This window comes from Oncorhynchus clarkii, chromosome 23, assembly GCF_045791955.1.
Source record: "Oncorhynchus clarkii lewisi isolate Uvic-CL-2024 chromosome 23, UVic_Ocla_1.0, whole genome shotgun sequence".
Taxonomy (NCBI): Eukaryota; Metazoa; Chordata; class Actinopteri; order Salmoniformes; family Salmonidae; genus Oncorhynchus; species Oncorhynchus clarkii.
The window spans coordinates 17991470-17998002 of record NC_092169.1 but is presented as its reverse complement, the minus strand read 5'-3'; positions in this window follow the sequence as shown (position 1 = coordinate 17998002).

Below are 6533 nucleotides of genomic sequence, written 5' to 3'. Positions count from 1 at the left end.
ATTCCTATTGCTAACGTTATAGTTATTGCTATTCTATTACTTCAGTTCCATTTCTATAGTTTATGTAGTCCGGTGGCCAGTTAGTATATGAAAAGATAAAGATTTCCATTCTTCTCATCACGGACTGGTAAGAGTTGGGACACCAGGAGGGTGCAATAATGATCAAGTAGAACAGAAAAATGACAGTTCTCACAATCTCCATACACGGACCTCTAGCTACTGTCCTCTTAAATTCCACGAGTACAAAATTACTAGTTGATAACACAATTCATGTTTGTATTTACATCATTTAATGTAGTGCTTAGTAGAAAGTATATTTATTGTTAAATTGTAACTAGGTTTTCCCCAATAGTTCCTCTAGCTAGCAAGTGATTGTGAAAATCAAGTCGTCTGCTGTAAAACTCGTTGCTGTGTAATACGCAAAATATCGTTGTAGTGAACGGGAATATGACGTCATTACAAAATCTGTATCCCTTCTAGCCATGCTATTTTTTGGGTGGGAGGAATTATCACATTTGGGTTGGCATTGTGGCTCAAGCAGAGTTTCTAACGCAGAAATGCAACATCGCGAAATTTACGGGACCGCTTGCTGAACAGACCAAGCAGACCAGGCTGGGATTTTGGGTTTACAAAATCAGCGAGAAAATAATTTTTTCTTCCTTAGTTCATTTTCTCGAAATCTGAAGGCACAACGTAGATTCGAACCAATGTCTTAAGTACTTGAACATGTTATTACCCCAACCTCTTGAAAGAGACAAACTGACACGTTTTAATTGACGTCAAAAACAACTTTATATCAAAGGAGTGCCTTTGATTTGACGGCCGGAACATGCGCCGTTTGACTTGAGACAATCATTAGACCCGATGATTTATTTCTACGCATGAGTTTAGCTAGCCAACAGGGATTTATTTTGGAGAAGCAGTTTCTGCCTATCTTTATACTGTACTGTCTTTGATTCAAGGCAAATAACATTTACATGACAAACATTGCACGGGAAGTCAATGTCATTTTTTTTCTCCCCACATTTTGTAAAATTTGCCATTCACAACGTAAGTCGACTATTTGTTTAAAAAACAGTTGTTTGAAACACACTGTGGTCAATACAGATCCATCAGTTGTCAATTCAACCATAGTAAGTGTCTCAATTATTGATAACAAAAAATGTAGGTGGAAGTTGCAATGTGTTGTAAATTGACCAAAGGTATGGACTTTATCATACAAAGTGAGAGACACACTTTAAAATAACTCATAGATATTACCTGTTCAACAAAAGTATTTGTTAGGATATCACCTTTCCAACAAGTCAGTTTGTCAAATTCCTGTCCTGCTAGAGCTGCCCCAGTCAACTGTAAGTGCTGTTATTGTGAAGTGAAGACATCTAGGAGCAACAATGCCACACAAGCTCACGGAACGGGACCACCGAGTGCTGAAGCTGTCCTCGGTTGCAACACTCACTGCCGAGGTCCAAACTGCCTCTAGAAGCAACATCAGCACAATAACTGTTAGTCCGTAGTTTCATGAAATGGGTTTCCATGGCACACAAGCCTAAGATCACCATGCACAATGCCAAGCATAAGCTGGAGTGGTGTAAAGCTCACTGCCATTGGACTCTGGAGCAGTGGAAGCAAGTTTTCTGGAGTGGTGAACGTTTCACCACCTGGCAGTCCGTAGGGAAATCTGGGTTTGGTGGATGCCAGGAGAACGCTACCTGCGTAAATGTATATTGCCAACTGTATGGAGTGCATACAGAAATGGTTTTTTTGAGATCGATGTGGAAGAACTTGAGTGGCCTGCACAGAACCCTCACCTCAACCCCATCAAACACCTTTGGGATGAATTGGAATGCTGACTGCGAGCCAGGCCTAATCACCCAACATCAGTGCCCGACCTCACCAATGTTCTTGTGGCTAAATGGAAGCAAGTCAATGATCCAACATCTAGTGGAACGCCTTCCCAAAAGAGTGGATGCTGGTATAAAGAGCAAAAGGGGGACCAACTCCATATTAATGCCCATGATTTTGGAATGAGATGTTATACGAACAGGTGACCGCATACTTTTGCTCATGTAGTGTATATTTGAAATGTTCATGAGAAATTTACATTTTGTTGATCTGTTTATGTGACTATGTTCTGGGTGGATCTTCGGCTAGACTTGGGTAAAAAAAGATTTGGTAGGGACATCGATCTGCAAGCTTGATGTTCTTTTTCGTTTTGATAGTCCAAGGTATTCCACTGAGGAAAAGTATGTGTAATTTGATTATAATTCTTGCTAAATTTTACACCCATAAAAAATTAAAAATGATCCTATTCAGGTAGATTTAAATCATTACTTTGCCAGATACTATGCGCTATGAGAATAAGAAGGTAATGAAATCAGTACTCTTAACCTTTTCACATTTCTTTAAATGTAAAAACCTGTTATGCGTTTCTGTTTTTGTGTTTCTGTTTGTTTGATGTTTACATGATCAATTCATCAGTTATGTCACCCTACAGACTTGAAGCTGACCAAATAGCTCAGAACATAATTTCTGTTATCTCAGTGGCTACTTGACTGACTGGTGGAGGGAATCTGTATAAAAAACTATCAGGAATTTTGACACTCAACTCTTTATCACATCATTTTTTTTGCCCTTATAAACCAGGTTTCATTACAGGCCTGATGGAAACAGAACATTTTGGGGTCAACTTTCCAAGGTGGATCTTTTTGTGTCGGTTAAATTAATTATGTGAGAAATGGCAGTGCACAAATATCGATTTAGTAACCATCCATCATATTAAAGTAAAACTTGTAGTCACACTATGATATGGTGTGTGGTCCTTCCACTGTGATTATGGAAACCATGCAGTTTATTTGGCTACAAATGAAATAGCTGGCTGTTGGGCTGCAACCTGGTCTCAGAGCATTTCGTATTATTCTGCTCCTAAATATGACACACTCCATTTAGTATGATATGGTATTACGTATGGTATGTATTAAGGTGTGGATGTCATTCACCCATTTCGTGAGATATGTTCTGAATTACAATTGGCATTAAATGTTACGAATTTACAAAACGTATGATATGTTACGAATTCTAGTAAGCCAGCTAACATTAGGCACCTAAAGTTAGCTATGCTCAGGGTTAAGTTATGGCTAGCTAAAAGTTTTTTTTTTTACCTTTATTTAACTAGGCAAGTCTTATTTTCAATGACAGCCTAAGAACAGTGGGTTAACTGCCTGTTCAGGGGCAGAACGAGGGCCTTGTCAGTTCGGAGATTTGACCTTGCAACCTTTCGGTTATTAGTCCAACGCTCTAACCACTAGGTTACCCTGCCGCCGGTTTAGGGGAAGGCTTAGCTAATATGCTAAGTAGCTAAAAATTAGTAAGTAGTTGCTAATTAGCTACAATACTAAAGTTGTTTGTGATGAGATTCGAACTCACATCCAGCCACCCTACTTTCGTTTTTGCCTTAAGTAACAATCTTTCTAATGTAAACATACCAGACAAAATTTGGCAGTCACTAATGTACGTTTACTATGTTACGTCTAGTGTATGAGACCAGGCTGCAACAATTTATGACGTACTTCCCTGGATGGTGAAAGTGCACTGTGATCTTGATGCTCCTTTCCAATAAATATCTAGGGTCTGATTGTGGTGACATAAGATTTGTACCTTGTCAGGTACATGCTTGACTGCCGTTTGACAAATATTCTGGCTCTCAACCATAATCTCATCATGTAGACTAGCCTATACACACTATTTGCGAGCTGTTGGGTAGAGCACATGTGCCAAGACCATTTGGAATTCACTATTTAACCCAACAGTTTTTGTGACAAAACTATTGGTAGAGTTAAAAACTGCGATAGAAACACATTATTTCATGTACCAAATAAATATCCAAAGTGATAAAGTACATGTTGTGTGCACTACGTCATCACGCACAGTTTTTTCTATCTGCCACAAGTAGGTTTGGTGGAAACACCACCGGTGAAAAAATGTGCATATTTTATTTATGCATATTTTAGAATATTCGCATGGAAATTTGTCCCCAATTTGATGGAAACCTAGCTATAGAAACACAATATGAGCCATTTGAGGAGCACACTTCCATTCAGTGCCAATATCCTTGAACAGACATTTAGTAGGTCGTCATACAGCTATCATATTGAGGTAGATGAACAACTGTTTGAGATGAAATTTGTTATAAGCACATGCACTGGACTGGTGAAGTGTACCATTGAAAACAAGAGCCTAGTCTCTGTGCTTAATTCATGTGATAAACCTCAGCAAGAAAATAACCCATCCTTCTGTGCTTGCTCAATAATTTGCCTTCAACAGAGTTTATTTCTTGTTTGTTATGTCTGACTGTTGAAATACAACATGATTATGAATAATAGAGAAAATAGATTGGATATTCTAGAAGGGACAAGATGTATAGGACAATGTTTGATATAATTGTTTTCAATAATTAATTGTTCTAGTATTTGATCATGTTTCCCAACAATAAGTTAAAGTAACTAGCTGTGAGTCAATTCAGTTCTGCCCTACACCTCTGTCAACAGATTCTTTGTTTTACTTGCCAAGAGAAACCTCCTCTCCCTGCAATCTTTGTCTCATATTTTATGACATAACACCACCCATCAGCCTTGCAGAGCAGTCATCCATCTCCAGTGGGGCATCCACCCACTCAACCTAGGGGGGGGGGGGGGGGGGGTATTCCCTCATTTTGCTCTCTCTCTCTCTCTCTCTCTCTCTCTCTCTCTCTCTCTCTCTCTCACCACACACACACAATTTTCCTACCCCGGTGTGACTACTCAGCAATTAAGCACTTTCTTAAATAATCTGAGCCTGTGTTTATAAACGATGGCGGAAAAGGGCAACTCATCCCAGTCCTCAATGATCACACAGTCCACTGATTTACTCACTTTTAGTACAATAATAAACACATTATCTAGGTAATCAAAAGGGGGAAAACTAATAAAAGCACATTGCATGCATCTTCTGTTTTTCCTATCCAAAATCACATGGGCAGCTGGTGGAGGATATGAAGAGAATGAGGGTATATCATGAACACATGAGCACATACCCCAATTATAATGTAGCTAAATGGAGGAATCTAAAACTGTGTTGTTTGGATATGAATCCTGCATAGATGGTCGCTGGGTCTCTGAGATGAGCCTCTCCTGGAGTTTCGTCGTCATGAGAGCAGCTGTCCCCCAAGCCACGCCCCAGGCATGGGGTTTGAGTGACCCAAACACCTCCGGTTCCTCCGATCAAAGAGACCTTTTCTTTTACAATCTGCTGGGTCTAACAAATCCACTTCATTATCATAACAATTTTAACTGTGAGGGTGGAAGCAAAGTGAAGTGGGAACAATCCTATTGTTTCTTTTTTCCATCAGTCAGAGGAATAAGGAGTGATCTAGTCGGTAACTTTGGTTGATCAGACGTTAGGGGACTGCCACAGCAGAAGCATCTCTCTCTCCATCTATCTGAGGCTCTGCTATCACTGTCTCGGAGGCTATTACAGGTAAGCAATTGAGGGGCTGTTTCAGCTGTTTTTTTGTTTGTTTGTTTTGTCTCCTATTTTCTTGAACATGCAGAAATCTTAGGGCCAGTTTCCCCAGACATAGATGAAATGTAGTCCTGGACTAAAATGCTATGGAGAATCTCAATCTGTGTCCAGGAAACTGGCCCATAGTAACAGTATCGTTGTTTTATGCTTGTAAAAAAAAAGAAAGTAGAATAGATCACTTTTAAAATGCACATGTAATCAACACCTTTACAATATATACTCTATAATGTAAACTGTTAGGTATGAAATTAAGGTAGTATCATCAGGATCTATTACAAATACAACTCACTCTTGACGAAGCACAGTATGTCACTGTACACATACTACTTATCACGAGTGCCACTATGTATTGGTAGGCTGCATGGTAATAGACTATCATTCGAATGTTGTAGTTTATTGATGCTCAAAATACTTGACAAACAATCAGGCCTCAATTTCACAATAAAGGGTTCTGAAAGTAAATGTAAATGTAAATGATGTACAATAACAATACTGTACTATAAAAGATTCAAGTCATGGGTGATTCAAACACATCAAGACATACATTCATCCCATTTTCAATACATGCATTTATGAATGGATATTCTCTGGTCTGTTTTTAATATATAAGAAATTTTACTGCAAACCTCAAACATATCTTCAAATCAAATTCGTCACGCATGTATTACCTATTTTACAAAAAAAGTGTTATAAAACAAAGATTCATAATAACAAAAACCACACATGACATTTGATTAATCGTCATGCAGGGGTCTCCAGACCCCTAGGTGACACAGGCATAGGCAACACAAAACGCCCCCCCCTCTAAATCCCACTCAATGTGGCGGGGCGTGGGCGTGGGGTGCAGGGAGGGCACCATTCCCCATGGAGGCACACTGTGCAGAGTAACGACCGGACACTGGACCTGGAAAAACTCCCATCTGCCAGAGGGAAGAGGCATTCACCCAATACACTAACATTTTTGTAACTGTGGGCGT